Source organism: Diceros bicornis, chromosome 3 (assembly GCF_020826845.1).
Source record: "Diceros bicornis minor isolate mBicDic1 chromosome 3, mDicBic1.mat.cur, whole genome shotgun sequence".
Lineage (NCBI taxonomy): Eukaryota > Metazoa > Chordata > Mammalia > Perissodactyla > Rhinocerotidae > Diceros > Diceros bicornis.
The window spans coordinates 7,414,608-7,437,178 of record NC_080742.1 but is presented as its reverse complement, the minus strand read 5'-3'; the positions used below and the strand labels follow the sequence as shown (position 1 = coordinate 7,437,178).

Here is a 22,571-nt window from a genome sequence, read left to right as displayed (position 1 = left end):
TATGGGGCTTATTCTGTGAATTCTGGAACTATCCTTCATAATGACCTATGGCTCAGCTATGAAGATGATTTTTGTAAATATACTAGAGGCAGAGTCTAGATAGTCGTGTCTCTGATCAAAAGATTCCTTCGGCATCTGTGGCTGTCCCAGATTTGTTGTGTCCTTGTAACTAAAACTTTTGGCATAGAGTATATTGGAAATAATGTAGGTTTGGAGTTTCATAGACCTGTATTTGAATTCTGGCTCAGCCATTTATTACCTGTATGACCTTGGACATGTTACATAACTTTCGAGGGTTCATTTACATGGTCTATTACAAAAATCTTGTTTTTTTTTTTTTTATTGATGTTTTAATGGTTTCTAACATTGTGAAATTTTGGGTTGTACATTTTTGTTTGTCCATCACCCCATATATGACTCCCTTCACCCCTTGTGCCCACCCCCCACCCCCACTTCCCGGGTAACCACAGTCCAGTTTTCTCTGTCCATGTGTTGGTTTATATTCCACATATGAGTGAGATCATACAGTGTTTGTCTTTCTCTTTCTGGCTTATTTCACTTAACATAATACGCTCCAGGCCCATCCATATTGTTGCAAATGGGACGATTTTGTCTTTTTTTATGGCTGAGTAGTATTCCATTGTATATATATACCACATTTTCTTAATCCAATCGTCAGTCGAGGGACACTTAGGTTGCTTCCACTTCTTGGCTATGGTGAATAATGCTGCAATGAACATAGGGGTGCATAAGCCTCTTTGGATTGTTGATTTCAGGTGCGTTGGATAGATTCCCAGTAGTGGGATGGCTGGAACATAGGGCATCTCTACTTTTAATTCTTTGAGGAATCTCCATACCGTTTTCCATAGAGGCTGCACCAATTTGCATTCCCACCAGCTGTGTATGAGGGTTCCTGTTTCTCCACATCCTCTCCAACATTTGTTGTTTTTTGTCTTGGTGATTATAGCCATTCTAACGGGCGTGAGGTGGTATCTTAGTGTTGTTTTGATTTGCATTTCCCTGATGATTAGTGATGTTGAGCATCTTTTCATGTGCCTATTGGCCATCTGTATATCTTCCTTGGAGAAGTGTCTGTTCATTTCCTCTGCCCATTTTTTGATGGGGTTGTTTGTTTTTTTGTTGTTCAATTGTGTGAGTTCTTTATATATTATGGAGATCAACCCCTTGTCAGATGTATGTTTTGCAAATATTCTCTCCCAGCTGGTTGGTTGTTTGTTCATCTTGATTCTGGTTTCATTTGTCTTATAAAAGCTCTTTAGTCTGATAAAGTCCCACTTGTTTATTTTTTCTTTAGTTTCCCTAGTCTGGGTAGGCATGTCATCCGAAAAGATTCCTTTAAAACCAATGTCAAATAGTGTGTTGCCTATATTTTCTTCTATGAGTTTTATAGTTTCAGGTCTCACCTTCAGGTCTTTGATCCATTTTGAGTTAATTTTTGTGAATGGCGATAGCACATGGTCCACTTTCATTCTTTTGCATGTGGCTGTCCAGTTTCCCCAACACCATTTATTGAAGAGACTTTCCTTTCTCCATTGCATGTTCTTAGCACCTTTGTCGAAAATTAGCTGTCCGTATATGTGTGGTTTTATTTCTGGGCTTTCAATTCTGTTCCATTGATCTGTGTGTCTGTTTTTGTACCAGTACCATGCTGTTTTGATTACTATTGCTTTGTAGTATGTTTTGAAGTCAGGAATTGTGATGCCTCCTGCTTTGTTCTTTTTCTTTAGGATTTCTTTAGCTATTCGGGGTCTTTTGTTGCCCCATATAAATTTTAGTATTCTTTTTTCTATTTCTGTGAAGAATGTCATTGGGATTCTGATTGGGATTGCATTGAATCTGTAGATTGCTTTAGGTAATATAGACATTTTAACTATGTTTATTCTTCCAATCCACGTGCATGGGATATCTTTCCATTTCTTTATGTCATCGTGGATTTCCCTCAATAATGTCTTGTAGTTCTCATTGTATAGGTCCTTCACCTCCTTGGTAAGATTTATTCCTAGGTATTTTATTCTTTTTGATGCAATTGTAAATGGTATTATCTTTTTGAGCTCTCTTTCTGTTAGTTCATTATTAGCATATAGAAATGCAACTGATTTTTGTAGATTGATTTTGTACCCTGCAACTTTGCTGTAGTTGTTGATTGTTTCTAACAGTTTTCCAACAGATTCTTTAGGGTTTTCTATATATACAATCATGTCATCTGCAAATAGTGAGAATTTCACTTCTTCGTTACCTATTTGGATTCCTTTTATTCCTTTTTCTTGCCTAATTGCTCTGGCCAAAACCTCCAGTACTATGTTGAACAGGAGTGGTGAGAGTGGGCAGCCCTGTCTCGTTCCTGTTCTCAGAGGAATGGCTTTCAGTCTTTCCCCGTTGAGTATGATGTTAGCTGTGGGTTTGTCATATATGGCCTTTATTATGTTGAGGTACTTTCCTTCTATTCCCATTTTATTGAGAGTTTTTATCATAAATGGATGTTGTATCTTGTCAAATGCCTTCTCTGCGTCTATTGAGACGATCATGTGGTTTTTATTCTTTGTTTTGTTGATGTGATGTATCACGTTGATCGATTTGCGGATGTGGAACCATCCCTGCGTCTCTGGTATAAATCCCACTTGATCATGGTGTATGATCTTTTTAATATATTGTTGTATTCGGTTTGCCAATATTTTGTTGAGGATTTTTGCATCAATGTTCATCAGCGATATTGGCCTGTAATTTTCTTTCTTTGTATTGTCTTTGTCTGGTTTTGGTATCAGGGTGATGTTGGCCTCATAGAATGATTCAGGAAGTGTTCCATCTTCCTCTATTTTTTGGAATAGTTTGAGGAGGATGGGTATTAAATCTTCTTTGAATGTTTGGTAAAATTCACTGGAGAAGCCATCTGGTCCTGGACTTTTATTTTTTGGGAGGTTTTTGATTACTATTTCAATCTCTTTACTTGTGATTGGTCTATTCAGATTCTCCATTTCTTCTTGGTTCAATTTTGGGAGGTTGTATAAGTCTAAGAATTTATCCATTTCTTCTAGAATGTCCAATTTGTTGGCATATAATTTCTCATAGTATTCTCTTATAATCCTCTGTATTTCCATGGTATCCGTTGTAATTTCTCCTCTTTCATTTCTAATTTTATTTACTTGAGCCTTTTCTCTTTTTTTCTTAGTTAGCCTGGCTAAGGGTTTGTCTATTTTGTTTATCTTCTCGAAGAACCAACTCTTTGTTTCATTAATCCTTTCTACTGTTTTTTTGGTCTCAATATCATTTATTTCTGCTCTGATTTTGATTATTTCTCTCCTTCTGCTGGCTTTGGGCTTTGTTCTTCTTTTTCTAGTTCTGTTAGGTGTAATTTAAGGTTGCCTATTAGGGCTTTTTCTTGTTTGTTAAGGTGGGCTTGTATCGCTATGAGTTTCCCTCTCAGGACCGCTTTTGCTGCGTCCCATATGGTTTGATATGGCATGTTATCATTTTCGTTTGTTTCCAGATAGTTTTTGATTTCTCCTTTAATTTCATCAATGACCCATTGGTTGTTCAGTAGCATGTTGTTTAATCTCCACATTTTTGTCACTTTCCCAGTTTTTTTTTCCTGGTTCATTTCCAGTTTCATAGCCTTATGGTCTGAAAAGATGCTTGTTATGATTTCAATCTTCTTAAATTTATTGAGGCTTGCTTTGTTTCCCAACATATGGTCTATCCTAGAGAATGTTCCATGCGCGCTTGAGAAGAATGTGTAGTCAGCTGTTTTTGGGTGGAGTGCTCTGTATATGTCTACTAGGTCCATCTCGTCCAGTTTTTCATTTAAGTCTAATATTTCTTTATTAACTTTTTGTCTGGATGATCTGTCCATTGCTGTAAGTGGGGTGTTAAGATCCCCTACTATTATTGTGTTGTTGTTGATTTCTCCTTTTAGGTTTGTTAATAGTTGTTTTATGTACATTGGTGCTCCTATGTTGGGTGCATATATATTTATAAGTGATATGTCTTCTTGATGGAGTGTCCCTTTTATCATTATATATTTCCCTTCTTTGTCTTTCTTAACCTGTTTTATCTTGAAGTCTACTTTGTCTGATATGAGTATGGCAACACCTGCTTTCTTTTGTTTGCCATTAGCTTGGAGTATTGTCTTCCATCCTTTCACTCTGAGCCTGTGCTTGTCTTTAGTGCTAAGATGTGTTCCTGAAGGCAGCATATTGTTGGGTCTTGCTTTTTAATCCATCCTGCCACTCTGCATCTTTTGATTGGAGAGTTCAATCCATTTACATTTAGGGTAATTATTGAAATATGAGGGCTGAATTTTGCTGTTTTGTCACTTATTTTCTGGTTCTTTTGCATTTCCTTTGTTTCTTGTCCCATTTGTTTTGGACTGCCAATTCAGTTTGGTTGTTCTGTCTTATGATTCTTCTAGTTTTCTCTTTGTTTATCATATGTGGTTTTAATTTGATTATTTGTTTAGTGGTTACCTTGAGGTTTGGGCAAAAAATCTTCTGTATGAGATAGTCCATTATCTGATAGCCTCCTATTTCCTTATACTAAGTCAATTCAGTCACTTTCCTCTTCCCCTTCTAAGTTGCTCTTGTTATACCTTATTCTATCTTGTGTTGTGGCTGTGTGTTTACAGTGATGAGGTTAAATTTATTTTTGGTGAATTTCTTCCTTTGATCTTTGAGTTTAGTATTTAAGTGGTTGCTAACCTATTCCGGTAAAGATCTACTATTTCTCTGATTTTGTCTACCTACTTTTCTCCTTCCTCCAAGCTTTGTGTTCCCTTTCTCTTCTTGTTTTCAGGCCTGAGGGCCTTCTTGAGTATTTCTTGTAGTGGGGTTCTCATGGCCATGAACTCCCTTAGCTTTTGTTTATCTGGGAGAGTTACTATTTCTCCATCATATTTGAAGGATATTTTTGCTGGATAGAGTATTCTTGGCTGAAAGTTTTTGTCTTTTAGTATTTTGAATATATCATTCCAGTCTCTTCTAGCCTGAAAAGTTTCTGTTGAGAAATCCGCTGAGAGCCTGATGGGAGTTCCTTTGTACGTTATTTTTTGTTTTTGTCTAGCTGCCCTTAATATTGTTTCTTTGTCGTTGACCCTGGCTAGCCTTACCACTAGGTGTCGTGGTGAAGGCCTTTGTCTGTTAATATATATAGGCGTCCTGTTGGCTTCGCTTACTGGTATTTCCTGCTCCTTCCCCAGATTTGGGAAATTTTCAGCTATTATTTCCTTGAATAGGCTCTCTGTTCCTCTTTCCCTCTCCTCTCCCTCAGGAATACCTATAATTCTTATGTTACATTTTCTAATAGAGTCCGATATTTCTTGGAGTCTTTCTTCATTTCTTTTTAGTCTTAGTTCTCTTCTTCCATCTGGAGTATATCTGTATTCCTATCCTCTAAAGTACTAATTCTTTCCTCCATATTGTCAGCTCTGTTCTTTAAAGATTCCATTCTCCTTTATCTCCTCCATTGTGTTCTTCATCTCCATCAGCACTGATAGGTTTTTCTTTATGATTTCAATCTCTTTTGTGAAGAAACTCCTAATCTCATTGAATTGTTTGTCTGTGTTGTCTCGTATTTCATTGAGTATTTTTATGATAGCTATTTTGAAATCTCTGTCATTTAGTTTATGGATTTCTGTGTCTTCGGGGTTGATTTCTGGGTGCTTGTCATTTTGTTTCTGGTCTGGTGATTTCATATATTTTTGCATTGTGGTTCCTGTGTTGGTTTTGATTTTCCTCATCCTGGAAGTCTCTGGTTGCAATTTCCACCTGCCGCCACTGTGTGGTGGTAAAGGGCTGTGTAGTCTAAGCCCCCTGCGCTCTGCCCCAGTTTTTCTGCTGCGATCCGCAGTTTTGTTTTGTTTTGTTTTGTTTTTTTTCCCCCCTGCGATCCACGGGTCCAGTCCAGTTTGTTCAGGTCTGCCTCGGATCGCTAGATCTGGACGAGCTGCAGACTCCGGGTTGCGGGGAGGGGGGAGCTCTCTCTTTTGCCCTCTGGGTCCCTGACGTGGGAGGCTTCTCGTTTGCCCCTCTTTATCCGCTCTCTGGGGTGCTCAGATGTTGATGGTAGCCCTGTGGCTCCTCTGAGCCCTCTGTGCGGGAGTTTCCCACTGGCTGAGAGAGCCCGAAGAGCTACAGTTTCCCGCCGAGGGCCGCCCCTCCCCCCTCTCTGGGAGCTGCGCGGACCAGATCGCTGATCTGATGGGGAGGGAGCGGAGTTCTCCTTACCTCTCCCCACTTCCTCCGGGGGCCCAGCACGTTCCGCTCTCAGATGTGCGGCAGTGTGGATCCCTCCGCTCCAGCTTTTGACTGTCTGGGATTCCGTTGTTGGTCTGTGGCTGTTGCTTTTATTGTATCTTGTGGGGGAAGAATTCACGGGAAAGCTCACTCCGCCATGATGCTGACGTCACTCCCCCACAAAAATGTTGTTTTAAACAAAGAATGAAAATTCCTACCTACCTTCCAGTGGTTTTGTTGAAGACTGAAAGATAACTTTTTCAATATCTAACATAAAGCCTTGGACATTTTAAGCCCTTAAATAAGTGTTTGTTTCAATTCTGTGTCGCCAGCTTATCAGCTGATATGACACTTCTCCTGTATAACATGACATATTTTCCAGGAAGTCAGACTTGTACGTCCCTATCAACACACCTTTGTAAAGGCTGTGGTCAGATCCTTGTGGGTTTAGGGAGCATCTGTCATTGAATAATCCTCTGAAGTCATATGCAAAATTTTGAAAGTTTGTAGATTTTAAAGTGGTCCAAGGCTCCTGATTCAGTCCTCATTTTACAGATATGAAAACCATGGTTGTTAGAGGTTAGTAACTGTCAGAAAAACTAAAGTCTTTAGAGGCTAGTATGTGGCAGAATCTAGGTCCGTTGAATCATATTCTAGTCTTCTTTCTACTATAAGTTATCAGGGTTTTTGATTATGTTTGAAAGCACTATGAAAATGGTAAATGAGAAAAGTTAATATACACAATTTGTTTTGCCAATAAATTTTCCATTAACTTTGAAGGTATCTTTAGTCTCTTTTCACAGTTAACTCCCTTCATTCAACAAATATTTCTTAAGGACCTACTATGTGTCTTGCACTATCTAAGATAATGGAGATATAACAGTAAACAAAGAAAAATTCCCTGTACTCATGGATCTTATATTCTTTAGAGAGAAGTCCTAAAGGATGTGAGAGAGTAAGCCACGTGTTAATCTTCTAGTAGAAGGAATGGCAAGATAATTTAGGACCTTATAGATCGTTATGAGGGTTTTATTCCAAGTAACATGAGAAGTCTTCTCAGGAGTGGGTATATTTTGAGAGTAGAGCTTACGAATTTGCCAGCAAATCAGATGTGGGCTGTGAAAGAGGAGTCAAGAATGACTCCAAGGGCTTTGGCCTGAGTGACTTGAAGAACGAGGTTGCCATTTACTGATAAAGGGAAAGCTGAGAGACAGGCAGGTTGAGATAGGTGAAAGTAGGAGTTGAGTTTTGGACCTTTTGGAGTTTGGGAAGTTAAGTTTGGAGTACCTGTTAGATACCCAGTTGAAGATGTTGAATATGAGTCTGGTGTTCAGGGGAGAGATGAAATCTGAAGGTGTGAATTTTGGTGTCATCCCATATAGAAGTATACTGAGTGAGATCCTGAAGGGAATGACTACAGATAGAAAAAAGAAGTCCAACCTGAACCCCAAGATCCACCAACATTTAGAACGAGAAGGATGGAAAAGGAGCAGCTATAAAGATTTGAAGAAAACAAAGTGATTGTACTATCCTGGAAATCAAACAAAGTATTTTAAGAAAGAGGGCATGATCTGGGTCAGCTGTTGCTGCTAAGTGAAGTATAATGAATATTGAGAATTGGTGATTGGATTTAGCAATGTGAAGATCACTGATGACCTTAACCAAAGCCTGGTAAGAAGAGGTTTAGGAGAGGAGCAAAATTAGACACGATAAGTTCAAGAAATGGAAGCAGGGTTGACAGTTTTTGTTTTGTTTTTTAAGATAGAAGAAATAACATGTTTGCTTCCAGTAGAGAGGGACAAATTGATGCATGGTGGGGAGCAGGGGATTTCCGGAGCAATATCTCTTGAGTTGGCTAGAGGGAATGGGATCCAGTGCATGAGTGGAAGCATTGGTCTTACTAGGATCTTGATCAGTTTCCTTTATAGCAAGGGTTGGCAAACCACAGTTCTGGAGTCAAATTCAGCCTACCTCCTGTTTTTGAAATAAAGTTTTATTGGAATTCGGCCACACCCATTTATTTAGATATTATCTATGGCTGCTTTCAGACTATAGCAGCAGAGCTGAGTAGTTGCTGCAGAGAATACCGTCTGGCTCTTTACAGGAGTTTGCCGACCCTAGATTTGCAGTAAGTAAAAGAGAAGATGGGATGAAATATGAGTGGGAGAGGGGAAGAAGTAGAAGGCAAATCTAGGACACTAAACATTTTGAAAAGGTATTCAAATATCTTTTCTGGTTTGGGTCAGGAAATCAGAACCTTGAATTTAGAGCAAAATGAGTTACAGCCTAAGTGCTTTTTCCTAAGGCGAGTTCTCGGAAGGGCCCTAGTCGCCAAAGCTTAAGTTAACTGTGTGGTCAGCTATTGGTGTGTTACAAATTACCCCAATCTTAGTGGTTTAGAAGAATAAACGTTTCTTGTCTCAGTTTCTGTGTGTCAGGAATCGGATGCAGCTTAGCTGTATGGTTCTGACACAGAGTCTCTCATGAGGCTGCAATTACGGTGTCAGCTAGGACTGCCATCATCTGAGACTTGGCTAGAGCTAGAGGGCCAGCTTCCTGTCCCGCCCACGTGGTTGTTGGCAGGAGGCTTCAATTCCCTGCCATGTGGGCTTTTCACATAGGACCTCTCACAACGTGGTTTCCCCTGTAGAGAGTAATGAGAGTGCCCAGGACAGAAGCCACAGATCAAGGCTGGTACAATATAGGAAGAGACTGCCTAAGGGTGTGAATAACAGGAGGTGGAGTTGTTGGGAGCCATCTTACAGGCTGACTACCACAGACCTGTTTGAATGTCTGCAAAATTCTGTGCATTACAATATGTACTTCTAGCTTTGCCACATGACCTGTGTTTTCATAACTGCAACTATTTGTGACAGTTTGATTATATTAAAGCCCAACTACAAACACTGTTTTAAATATTTTTTTCTTTTTTACTAAGCTTTTTTTCCTGATTACAAAAGTGACATTCATGGTAGAAAACTGGAATACAGATAAGCAAAAAGCCCTGGAAATTAAACATGTTGTATGTTCCTCTGTTTAGGTTACTCTTACTAAAATTTTTTTTTTGCTATCTAACGTTTTTCCTCTTTGTACTAATACGTATCTGTTTAAAAAGTTCATACATAAATACTATTTGTAAGCTGCTTTCACATATTTTGTGAACATCTTTCAGTGTCATTCAGTACTTGGTCTCATTTTTTTTTTTTTGTGAGGAAGATTGGCCCTGAGCTAACATCTGCCAATCCTCCTCTTTTTTTTGCTGAGGAAGACTGGCCCTGGGCTAACATCCATGCCCATCTTCCTCTACTTTATATGGGACGCCACCACAGCATGACTTGACAAGTGGTGCGTTGGTGTGCGCCTGGGATCTGAACCGGCGAACCCCGGGCCACCGCAGCAGAGCGCGTGCACTTAACTGCTTGCGCCACTGGGCTGGCCCCCTTGGTCTCATTTTTTAATGATTATATTATAATTCCGTTGTCTGGCTATCCGTAATTTAGTCCTTATTTTTTTATTATGAATAATGTTACAGTAAATATCCTTGTCATTAATTCTCTAATCACAACTATGATTATGATAGCCCTTTTTTTTTTTTACAAATATCAGTTCTTACTAATAATTCACATACAGTTAAAGCAATAACTATAAGTATAAATTTTGTAACATTTTATATTAGCTTTTCACTGAAACCATGGTGGGGCTTCTATGTTGAGGGTCCATAGACTTTATTGGGTTCTCAAAGGGGACTAGGATATTCACGTTCTCAGTTAATTGGCAAAAATATTTCAGTCACTATAAAAATGTCTTAAATAAACCTGCTGGGTTAGATATAAGAAGATAGCACATCTAATGTCCCTCAAACTCCTAAACTTTGTAATACATATGTAAGGTAAGAAGCAAAATAAGTTTTGCAGAGATTTGCTGCTTGCTATAATGATTTTAGTAAATGACCTTATTATCAGAAGATTGGATTTCTTTCTAGTCAAATGTCATGTAACATTGACATGGTTGTATTAATTTATTAAGAAAATTTCATGAAGTATCAACTCAACTTGGCAGAATTATCTCTGACAATTCCATTTCTTTTTTTTCAGGGGCTTTTTTTGAACATTAGTCTTGTAAAAGCTAACTTAGCTTCTGAGACCAGTGTTCAATTTGTCCGCAATGCATAATACATGGTAATTCCAGGTAATAATACAACATAGCGTTATCAGATGTGGGAGCAGTCTGTGTGTCCCCTTTGCTGTCTCTCCTTTCCCTGCCCATCCTTTCAATCAGCAGTTCTTAACTAGGGTTCCTATACTTCCTGGGGGAGTTTCTCAGAATTTTACCAATAGTGATTACCTGTTCTCCAAAGTCATTTTGTAGAGTTTAATTTCTTTTTCAAATGTGTATGTATGTACTAGTTATTTGCTAGATACTGTGCTAGATGCTAGGATTACAGAACTAAAAAAAGGCTCTTTGCTGTTGTCAACCTACAAAAACAGAAACCAGTTTAAGAGGCAAAGTGTTTATTTGTGATCAAAGAATTTGCAATTTGGGGAATACAGATTCAAGTAGAAACCCAGATAGTGTCCCACTAGAGAGTAAAAGTCAGGGGCTTTTAAAGGCAAAGAGGGGAGGTTGTGTTACAAAGAATTTTAATTGGAGTTGGAGGCAGAGAGCTAGTCTTGGCTAAACATTGATTGACTATTGGTTCTATCTTCAAAAAGTCCATAATCCTCAGTCTTTGTGATCAGGATGTCCATTCTCCTGCTGCCTTATCAAACAATTGCTTATAAAACAATTGCCATTTTGGCCCAGTCCAAGGTTTAAGACAGCACGGCAGTTTCTCTGGACAGGCAGCTCTGACTCCATTTCAACATAGCTCCACTATAGTCAATTTTGACATTTCTCCCTTTTATGGAGATCTTTCTTTGAAAGCATCACTGATCAACCATTTGAAAGCATTGCTGATTGACTATTAGAAAGCATTGCTGATGAGCCATCAGAGCATTGTTGCTCCCTTATCGCTAGGAAGGCTCATTCCCAGTATGTCACGTCCCACGTAGAAGAGAAAGTGGTTTCCTTAGGACCCTTAGGCCACATTTGAGCAACAAGAGTGCTAGAGCAGAGAAAAAAATGGATGGAAACTTACTATCAAGTTCCTTTAAGGACACACATTGTCTGTAGTGCCTCGAAGTTTCTCAGGTGAGGGTTCATAAGCCTTAGCAATCATTTTATAGCTCTGAGCAACCTTTATCCAAGTGGTGTTTTTATAATGTCGAGCTATGCAGAAGAGACAAAATTTTACAACAGCGAGAATTCCTATAATAATAAACAAAATGCTAAGTCCAAATTGGAGAATAGATCTGAACCAGGAGGCAATTCCCAAGGGTAGCCAACTAAAAAGATCAAAGAACTTTGGGGTATCAGTGGGCACAGCATTTAACCATTTGGCCTGTGCTCAGATTTTATCCAGTTCAATTTTTACTTCACAAGAGGTGTTTACCCAAGTACAACAAGAGATGTTTATCACAGAACAAACCCCACCTTGTTCAGTTAGTGGTAATCAAGAGCAATTCTGTTATCTAGTATGACTCGTGCAAGGGAATCCAAAGATTGATCTCGGGCAGCTATTGCTTTAGCAGCAGATTTAGCAATATTCCCCAGAGTTTTAGATAAATTTCTGATCATGTATTCATTTGTGGCAGTGCCTACCCAAGGAAAAAGTTTTTTTCCAAAACTGGTAAGCATCACCAGGGTTGATACTGCCAGGCATTGTACACTCTTGACTATGTATGCAACGAGTTTCACATTTTAGTCTGGGAAGTAGAAAGTAGATTCAAAGGTGATGCCCAATGCTGAGTTTCTGATTGGTCATGCAACAAAAGAGGTGTAACCCATAATCCAATTGTATAGTGACCTCTAGTTTGATAGGGATTTAAACAGTGTATTCTCCATAGGTCTTTCTGCCAAGTACAAGTGAAAATATACCCTAAGGGAGCACAAATCATGGAGTCACTTTAGTGAAATCGACTAAACCAAGGGATTTGATGGGTTAGGCAAGGAGTTCTAGACACTTAGCACAAGGATTTAAGGGAGGAATGGCAGAGATTAGTAATTAAATGTACTATAAGTTTTCTAGATTCATGTACAGAACAAGGCTTCTGATGACAAACCCAACAGTCAGAAAGATTTCGCCCTTTTGTAATAGATTGGGAGATGCAGATAAGAGTATTGTCTTTCCAAGAAAGGGGGAGAAAAGAAGATGTAAGAAGCAACAGCAAGTACAGGGTATTCAGGCTTGGTCCAGCCATCTGGGGAAAGCTCTCTGCCTCAGATGTTGGTTGCTTGTCTTCCTAGTTAATGTGATTTGGAGGCCTCTGGATTTTGTACAGGACCAGATGTGAGGTGGAGCCTTCTTTAGCTATGAGATATGTCTCCAAGGTTAAATGCCTTCTAGTTCTGCAGCTATGTCAGTGGTTAGGAGCACTTGGTAAGATCCTTTCCAGTGGGGCTCGAGGGCTGTCTTTCTCTGATGATGCTTCCAGAATACCCAGTCACCAGGCTCTAGACTGTGACTAACAGGATCCTTTAAATTGGAATCCAAGAAAGCTTCCTTAACCTGTTGATGATAGGTATGAGTATAAGACATTAGAGACTTACAGTAACTGGTCATCAGCATAAGACTAGAATCTGATATCTCCAGAGGTCCAAACATGATTTTTCTCTCTACAATTACCCGCAATTTTTTTTCCTTACCTAAGATAATCACAGTAAAACTAATTTGTATATATTTAAGAACTTGGCCTGGTTAAATGAAAATAATACTGTTTCTGAATTCTGGAGGGATCAGGTGGGGAGAAGAAGTAAATGTTTCATCTTTGTTCACAAAGATATATCTTACCAAATTATTGATAGCTTAGGAGAAAAGATTTCTTTAAATCTGGAAAAACAAAACATTAAAGCATCCTCCTCGGTTCACGTAGTCCCATGTAATTAGTATTTGTTCTTGATCTTTTGTTAGCAGTTTTGTGAAGTCATCAGTTTTCCTGTTAGAATTCTGTAGTTTATTACCCAGTTCACTATTATGATCTGAAAGTTTATTAGAAACCTGTATTCTAGAATAAGTGTCAGAGTCCTTTCCATGAATCTCTCTGAAGATGAAACATATTTGCAAAAGCATCAGAGTAAAACAATAACTCTCTGTAAATGACAAAAGACTTAAAGTGGCATGGTTAAAGATTTGATTACAATGCAATTAACAAGGAAATTTGGTTATTTCTGTGACATATAATATTTTAAGATAGTAACTAGAATTATGACAACATTATACCAGGACATATTATATTTTTAGTAATTTCATATAATTTTTAGAACACTATTATTAATAATATATGCATACAAGGATATCCATAAAGAAGGCTTAGCATCACTTATTTGAAAATGCTTTTCATGCAGTTTAACATACCAAATAAGCCTAATCAGTTTAATATTTCTCTTTTTATAAGAAGAGAGAACAAATTCTCTGGAAATTCTCCAAGTTACTTTCAGGTCAAAAAAATACTTTATTTAGAATTTGAATTTTGGGAAGTTTGTTAAAGATATCAAAAGATTTTAAGACACTTGGTCAAATAGGATCATAGGTCACTGTGAAACAATGCTTAGTTATCTATTTAACCAGAGTGACAACGGAAGATGTTAAAGGCAAACACAGAGAGTTAAACAGTTGGGGGAAAAAATACAAAAAACCATAGCACTCTTAATAGAAAGACCTTAGCTTTTTGAACATAGGAAATTGTTTTCACAAAACACAGAATCCCTGCCTTCTAGCTAGACTTACTCAAAGGTAAAGAAAAACCTTTCATAATCGCTTTATCAAGAGCAAACTAAAAGTCCCAGAAAACTGTCTTTTTAAGAGAAAGAAAACCAAATTCTAATTTTACACCAGCTTATTTTTGACATTAAAACTCATTTACTTAGTTAAATTCATTTCAATCTTAGCCAACTTAACCATGCACAAAACTCTTTTCTCAGAATTCCTCTTCCACAAACCTATAACTTTCTTTTTTACATTCAGAATTTGTCCCATGCCTTCCCTCCTTCCTAGCCTCTGCTTAGAACAAAAATTACTTTCCTCTTTCCCATAGGCAGTTTTACTTCAGGACAAATCTACTTTTTTAACAAAACAAACAAAAATATCTCCATTCCTTATACCTTCTTTACTGAAAACATACATTTTCTCATAGCATAAAAAATTTTTTATATGGTACATGTTCATTAATAGACCCAAACATCTTTTTTTCTTTTTTCTTTTTTCTTTTTGTGAGGAAGATCAGCCCTGAGCTAACATCCATGCCAATCCTCCTCTGTTTGCTGAGGAAGACTGACCCTAAACTAACATCTATTGCCAATCTTCCTCCTTTTTTTTTTTTCCCTTTTTCTCCCCAAAGCCCCAGTAGATAGTTGTATGTCATAGTTGCACATCCTTCTAGTTGCTTTATGTGGATGCCGCCTCAGCATTGCCTGACAAGCGGTGCGTCGGTGCATGCCCGGGATCCAAACCCGGGCCGCCAGTAGCAGAGCGCATGCACCCAACTGCCAAGCCACGGGGCCAGCCCCCCAAACATCTTTTAGTTCCTCTGTAATAAGAAGCCAAAGGTAGATGAACCTAAATGAACCTATATTTAGTAATTAATGTCTAATATTTTGTCTTATTTGGAAATGATCTAGATACTCAATAAATTTTTATCATTTTACTTAATTCAGCAAAACTCTAAAGTTTCAAGTTACCAAAAGGTTTTGAAGTTACTTTAAGTACATTATCATAACACATACTTATTGTTAAAAAGTTCACCCAAAAACTTTTTGTCTTATTTACATCTATTTAGTTTACTTGTTCCCAATAATTATATTTAGATTGCCTACAGAAACTTCATGAGACATTAGACAAAGTCAGCCATCAGGTTTTTTTGCTGCCAACTTTTGTAACAGAGGTAACATGAATTTGTTTAAGTTTTGGTAAGCCTAGGTAGAACAAAAGTTTTATATTTAATGCCGATAACTCTAAAGACATGCCTATTTTGGGCCGGCCCCGTGGCTTAGCGGTTAAGTGCGCGCGCTCCGCTGCTGGCGCCCCAGGTTCAGATCCCGGGCGCGCATCAATGCACCGCTTCTCCGGCCGTGCTGAGGCCGCATCCCACATACAGCAACTAGAAGGGTGTGCAACTACAACATACAACTATTTACTGGGGCTTTGGGGGAAAAGAAATAAATAAATAAAATTATTAAAAAAAAAAAAGACACGCGTATTTTAATTAACCCAACAAACTTAAATTAGCTTTTATTTATCAAAGATTATTGTATATCACATTAACTTGAAAAACATTGGGGTTAATTTCTGTTATATTTCTTTTGAGATTATATTCAATTTATAGAATTGTTTTTTTTTTTAAGCCAATTAAATAGAGCTCTCTTATAGACTAGTCTTGATAATACCATCTGGAGGTAGGAAAATATTACGTATTTATAACATACATGTATAGATACACACACACACACAGATGCAGACAAAGATCTTATAGCCTCTGTTTTCAAAGTTTCCATAGCTTTTTGGGCAAGGGTGCCTCCATAGCAGCCTGCATCTACAAAAGCTTCTTTTCCCCCTTTTCTTTTTCTTCAGTTTTAGGAATTGGGAGATGGTCTAGATAATAGCTCCTGGAGAGGTTACAAGCTTTTTGGGATAAACAGGGGAAGTTAGTTACTTATCAAGGACTGACATACCCGTGCAGTTACATTATCCTTAATTTGTTTCTTTCCCTCAGGGTACAAAATTTTATTTTAGCTTAGTGGTAGGGAAAGCCTAAAAAAAAAAATCCTATCAGGCACTGAATATCAGCTTCCAATTTGGCCAAATTTCTGATCATAAGTTACTAAATCCTTTCAAATATCTTATCAGGTTTCAGCTGGGACAAACAGTAAATATTTCTAGCAGTATTACACAACTCCATTAATGTTTAATTTCAGTTTCCTCTTGGATGTTTAAGGGAATAACGTAGCAATTTACCAGAAAATTTCTCGTTGTCCTGTTAACTCTGAGAGGGGCCCATACGAGCCCTTTAATAGGCTATTTGGGAATTTTGAAGCCTTTGCTTTTAAGTGCACTTCTTAAATGATCTAATTGGAACATTCCTTCTAATAGGCATTGTTATTTCCCTGAGGGTTGGCAGCAGTTTGGTAGGACTCTAGCCGCAAATGGAGTTTAACCCCCATTTCTGCCCAGCCATATTTGGCCACAAATAGGGTACAACTCACATTTCTGTCTTACTATTTTGGGCCCCCAGCCTGACAGTTACCAAGCCAAGCTCTCAGGACATAAAACAAGCTTAGTGAGATTTTGCTGTTCTTTGTAAATATTTATAGCTTCTGGGACCATAGGTTTTAAGCAGGTGTGCTGGAAAGTGGCACACTTCATTCTTCAGAAATTAAAGATTGCATTCAATTTGTCTGGTCCTCGGTTCTCAAATCTACTGTGCAAAAAGACAAGTTTTGTAAACTCTCAAGAGCCCCAAAGTGGCCACTGTAATTTTAAATCATCTTTGGTGTTATGAGTCCACTGAGATAAAAATTTCCAAGAGGAAGGACCATAATTCTTAAATATAAAACAAGCTGGAGTTCCCAAGGGAGGAACTTCTCAGGAAACTTTAGAAAATGAAAGTCTCGTGGTAAAGAAAATCGTGCAACCTAGAATGACAATAGGGTTTTTTAATATGCACATTAACAGGGTTAGCTAAGCCCTGGGTCTCTTGGAGCCAACCTAATACCTAAGAGGGATGTGCTGCGGGGTTGGGGATCGTGTGATGGTTTTACAGTGTGCCTTGTTGCACGGAAATTTTCTTGAGGTTGACGGGTGATCTAGTGTCAATCTAGCCCGTTCCATGACCAACTTATCCTATCACAGGAGACTTCTTGAGGTGTTGAGCGCCCTAAAGGCTCATAAATGCCCCACCCATGCCCATCGGTTTTGTGGCTCTGGCTTCAAAGATATCCCTTAGCAATAGCTTTTGCCTCATGTGCATATTAACCCACAGCAAAGTTTGTCTAAGCAGAAATTTCTACTGAGGGAATCCCATCTCACAGCAAGAGCAGTGTAAATGCAGTAACCAGGGAATCCCCTGCTTGCTTGAGAGAACCCTCGCCTGCGAGGATGAAAGCCGATGCACCATCCAAAGAAAGGCACTGCCCTCAACCAAAGGGAGGGAGGGCTGAGCTGGAGAGGTCCCACGATCGGAGGAGTCAGCTGTCCCTGGAAGCCGCTGAGCACACAAGAGGATTCATGTTGGTAATGATCCCGTTTCTAGGGGACGCTGGTCCTCAAAGGTGAGATCGCTTCAGGTTCTGCTTTCTGACACCGTATGTCAACCTACAAAAACAGAAACCAATTTAAGAGGCAAAATGTTTGTTTGGAGTCAAAGAATTGCAATTTGGGGAGCACCGATTCAGGTAGAAACCCAGATAGTGTCCCACTAGGGAGTAAAAGTCAGGGGCTTTTAAAGGTAATGGGAGATTGTATTACAAAGAATTTTAATTGGAGTTGGAGGCAGAGAGCTAGTCTTGGCTAAACATTGATTGACTATTGATTCTATCTTCAGAAAGTTCACAATTCTCAGTCTTTGTGATCAGGATGTCCGTTCTCCTGCTGACTTCTCAAACAGTTGCTTATAAAAACAATTGCCATTTTGGCCTAGTGCAAGGTTCAAGACAGCCAAGCAGTTTCTCTGGAAGGGCAGCTCTGACTCCATTTTAAAATGACTCCACTAGAGTCAATTTTGACACTGTTGAAAAGCTCCCAATAATTAATATGATGAGAAGCACTGATGGAAGTATGTCCAGAATGCTCTGGAACCACCAAGGAATTCAACACTCAGGCCTGGAGAGCATGCAGAAGGCTGGGAATGCTTCACAGAAGAGGTTCTGTTTAAACAGCTTTCTTTACCTGTCCATACACATTCACATCACCCTATTAGTCAAAAATGTTTTAATTGAAGACATTTGATCAAGTTATATGGATCAGTAACTTCTTTCATTATTGATTTAATATGATATCAAATATGCCTTAAATTGGTCATCTTAGAAATAGCTAAAATATGTATTTATAGAGTAAGAAGGAATTTAAATTTAATCAGCTCAGTCTCCACCACCTCCCTTGCTTTCTTTGTTTGAATTCTTTGATGGGAGCTTACAAATAGTTCACTCTGTTTTGGACTGTAATAACAGAAGAATCCTGCCAGTGAGCCAAAATCTGCCTTTCTTTCCCTTTTCCTCAGTAATTTTAGTTTTAAATTCTAAAAATTATCTCTCAATCTATGGCTTATCCTTTCATTTTCTTTTTGACAGGGAATTTTTTTATTATTATTAACTCAACCTGTTTGATGTATTTCAAAAATTGCAATACTTTTCTTCATTTATCAGTGAAAGAAGTTAGCAATTTAAACTTTAAAAAAATCAGCAAATGGCAAACAAACTTCCTTGAAAGCCTCAGTCACATATAGAGTGCATCCTAGAAAAGAGGAGGGGCAAGTCAGGTTCCACCCACCTTCATGAATTTCATCAACTGCTGGGCCTACTCAAGGGTGCAGAGAAAAGGCAACTTTCAGAAAGGAGTATGTTACTAAATGAGGCATTTGCTATATTCCTTGCTAAGAGCACTAGGTAGGGCGCATGTTTTCTAAACTGGACCTAGGAAGTGGAGTGTGGAATCAGTCTGTCCTCCTCCCCTCAAGAGCTATCAACTGGTCAATGAGTTTTTAAAAAGAATAAATAAAAACAAACCCCACACCCCGCCCCCTAAAAAAAGAAAAAAAATCCACTAAGATGTCCCAGATTACTCTCCAGAGTGGAATAGGTTCAGCAATCTGAATTAATGTTATAATCCTAACAAGCATGCCTTGCTTTTTAAACAAACAAAAAAAATTTTTTTTGAAACAACGGAACAAAAACTAGTATTAATCACTTTTCTGACAATACACAATTACTTAAAGTTAACTAGTATTGGGAGAGGGAAGGAGGCCATACCTATGGACCTTGTCTCACACGAGTGCATGTGGGTAGGTGCAGGGCATTTGTCATTACAGTAGTCTCCATTTATCTGTAGTTTTGCTTTCCACAATTTCATTACCCGTGGTCAGCTGCAATCTGAGACTATTAAATGAAAAATTCCAGAAATAAACAACTTATAAGTTTAAAATTGCACACCGTTCTGAGTAGCATGATGAAATCTGGACCTACCTGCTGGTTAGTCACTTAGTAGCCATCTTGGTTATCGGATCGACTGTCATGTATTGCAGTACTTGTATTCAAGTAACCCTTTATTTTACTTAATAATGGCCCCAAAGCCAAGAATAGTGATGCTGACACTTTGGATATGCCAAAGTGAAGCCGTAAAGTGCTTCCTTTAAGTGAAAAGGTGAAAATTTTCTACTTAATAAGGAAAGAAAACAAAAATCGTATGTTGAGGTTGCTAAGATGTATGGTAACTTCTATTACAGTATATTCTTATAATTGTTCTATTTTATTATTAGTTATTGTTATTAATCTCTTACTGTGCCTAATTTATAAATTAAACTTTATCTTAGGTATATATGTATAGGAAAAAACATAGTATATATAGGGTTTGGTACTCTCTGCAGTTCTCCACTGGGGTCTTGGAACATATCCCCTGTGGATAAGAGGGGGACTACTGTATTGCAAAAACAAATTTTAATCTTTAATCTTTAGTTTGATTTAAACATTGCTTTTAGTATGATGCCAACACCAGCTGTGCAGAAAGGGCTCTGGAGAGACATTCATAGCGGGGCACACCTGCGGCTCTTCTTCAGTTCTAGAGCTGCAGAGCAACCAATATGGCTTCATCAAATGCATATTTTAGTTCTTTCTGTGTGAGTGCACAGCACTGCACATACTTGACAGCCTTCAGGCAGTCTCTGGAGTGATAGGCTTTCCTTTGTTCTTGGCAAGTTTCTCAGTAGTAGAAGAGTCATCTCTGAGATCAATTTGGATCCCACCAAGCAAGAAAGGAGTCTTTGCACGGTGGTGAATTATCTCAGGCACCTACTTTTCTTTCTTGTTTTTGAATGAGGGCAGACTGAACACTGAAAAACAGAGTGAAAATACATCTGTTTGTGGAAATCTCAGTGGCCATAATATGTCATAATCCTCTTTCCCTGCAGTATCTAAAAGTCCAAGAGCCTGTGGCTCTCCATCAATCATAACTATGACTGAGTAGTTGTCCAAGACAGTTGGTACATATTCGGATGGAAATTTGTTGTGTAGGGTATCAGGAGACACGTTTTACCAACAGCACCATCTCCCACAACAACGTACTTACTTTTCTGCATTACTGAGACAGTTTTGTATCTACTTTAAGTATTTCACATTCGATCTGGACCTCAGCTTCTCCAGCGGGCATTTCTATCCTTTCATTTTCTTAACTGTCTTTTAAAGGACAGAAATGTTTAATTTTGATGTAGTCCAACATATAAATTTGTTCTTTTATGGATTTTGCTTTTGGTATTATATCTAAGAAATCGTTGCCTAACCCTATGCTTTCTCCAGAAGTTGCATTGTTTTAGGTTTTACATTTAGGAATGGTCCATTTTGACTTAGTTTTTGTATATGGTGCAAGATATGGATCAAGTTCATTTTTTTGCAAGTGGATGTCTAATTGTTCCAGTATCGTTGTTGAAAGTACTGTCCTTTCTTTACTGCATTGCCTTTTGCACCCTTGTCAACAGGTGTCAAAAACTGTAAACAACCCACATGTCCATCAACAGGTGAATGGATAAATGAATTATAGTATATCCATGCAATGGAATACTATGAAGCAATAAAAGGAAATGAACTATTGGTACAAGCAACAACCTGGATGCATCTCAAAACATGCTGAGCGAAAGAAGTCAGAATACATATTGCATAATTCTGGAAACTCTAGAAAATGCTAACTAATCCATAGTCACAGAAAGCAGGGCTATGTATGGGAGGGAGGTGGCTCTGGAAGGGATAGATTACAATGGGGCAAACATTTAAATACATGGAGTTTATTATGTCATACCTCAATGAAGCTGTTACAAATTAAATTCTAAAAATTATGTAGAATAACTTAGTAGTTAGATATACTTTTGATAGCCAGATACTTTTTTCTTTTCCCATTCATTAATCTTTTCTTCATACTGTAACTCCAGTTTATTATTCCTATTAAAAAATGGTGTGTGGATCTGAACATAGCATTCGGAAAATATGATCATTGTAACTTACTTCAAGTATACTTCCTGTTTCTTTATTCAGGTCATTCTGGCATGCCAGTTCCTACAGGCTGTGTTAACCTTCCTTGGTACCATTGTTCAACTACCTACAGATCCACTTTACTTGTTACCATTTAATCCAAACTTCCCTAAATTATCCACAAATATTTCGTTAGTAGAAATTGAAAAATGCAGCCAGATCAAGGTATATAAGGTTTAAGGGGAAAAGAGTGAAAAAGGAAATGAGCAGGGACGGATAATATAGGGAGACAGTATTGAGGAATTTTGATTTTAACCTAAGAGCAATATGGCATCTTTGAAGAATTTTAAGTAAGCCATGTCCAAGTAATTTCACTTTTTATTATGATAGGTTGCACTTAACATAAAAGGGCAGGCAATGTTAATAAGAGGCTTTGTATCAGTCCTTTTGGTATTTTAGTTAGTGTATGGTTTTTTGGGGTGGCAAGGTCAAAACCCCTATTCTGATATCTTAAATTCGTTCCTATGCTTTGTACATTATAGTTGCATCCTGTCAACTGAAATGTAACTAGCAATTCAAAATTGAGAACTACCTGAATTTTCTTGCTTCTGACTGTTTTTGGGTTTATGAGAATGACAACTATATTTAGGCCTAAGAATTTAGTCTTCTGGAATTAAGCTAATACAGGCCTCATCTATTCATGCTTGCTATTGCTCAATATGAAATCTTATAAAATAAGTTTTGAAAGCTTTAATATTTTTTCTTCCTTTCAAATCCTTAAGAGTCAAGGTTCACTAATTTGGGATTAGTTATGATTCTCTGTGAAGCCACTGCTGATTCTTGATGACAGCAAGAACCCAGAAAGGAAAAAAGGTGATTTATGAGCAGCAGCCAATTATCTGGCAACCAGAATGTTTTGTTGTTACAGAGAATCTATTGTAAGAAGTCTCTTTGTCTTCATACAGCACCTGTCACTGCATAACCAAGACCATGTTTTTGAACACATGGCATAACATGAAACTTCTAGATCACGTTGAGGCCAGTCCCTCAGGAGATTAGTTAAAC

At 38.1% G+C, this 22,571-nt stretch overlaps 1 protein-coding gene and 1 pseudogene across 1 annotated transcript in view; one reads left to right on the top strand and one right to left on the bottom strand.

Annotated features, from left to right (window-relative positions):
- Positions 1 to 22,571, top strand: part of RALA (RAS like proto-oncogene A) — an 82,627-nt gene that overhangs the window by 19,882 nt on the left and 40,174 nt on the right. The gene's annotated exons all lie outside the window — the stretch shown is intronic.
- Positions 20,072 to 20,623, bottom strand: LOC131423081 (cell division control protein 42 homolog; annotated as a pseudogene).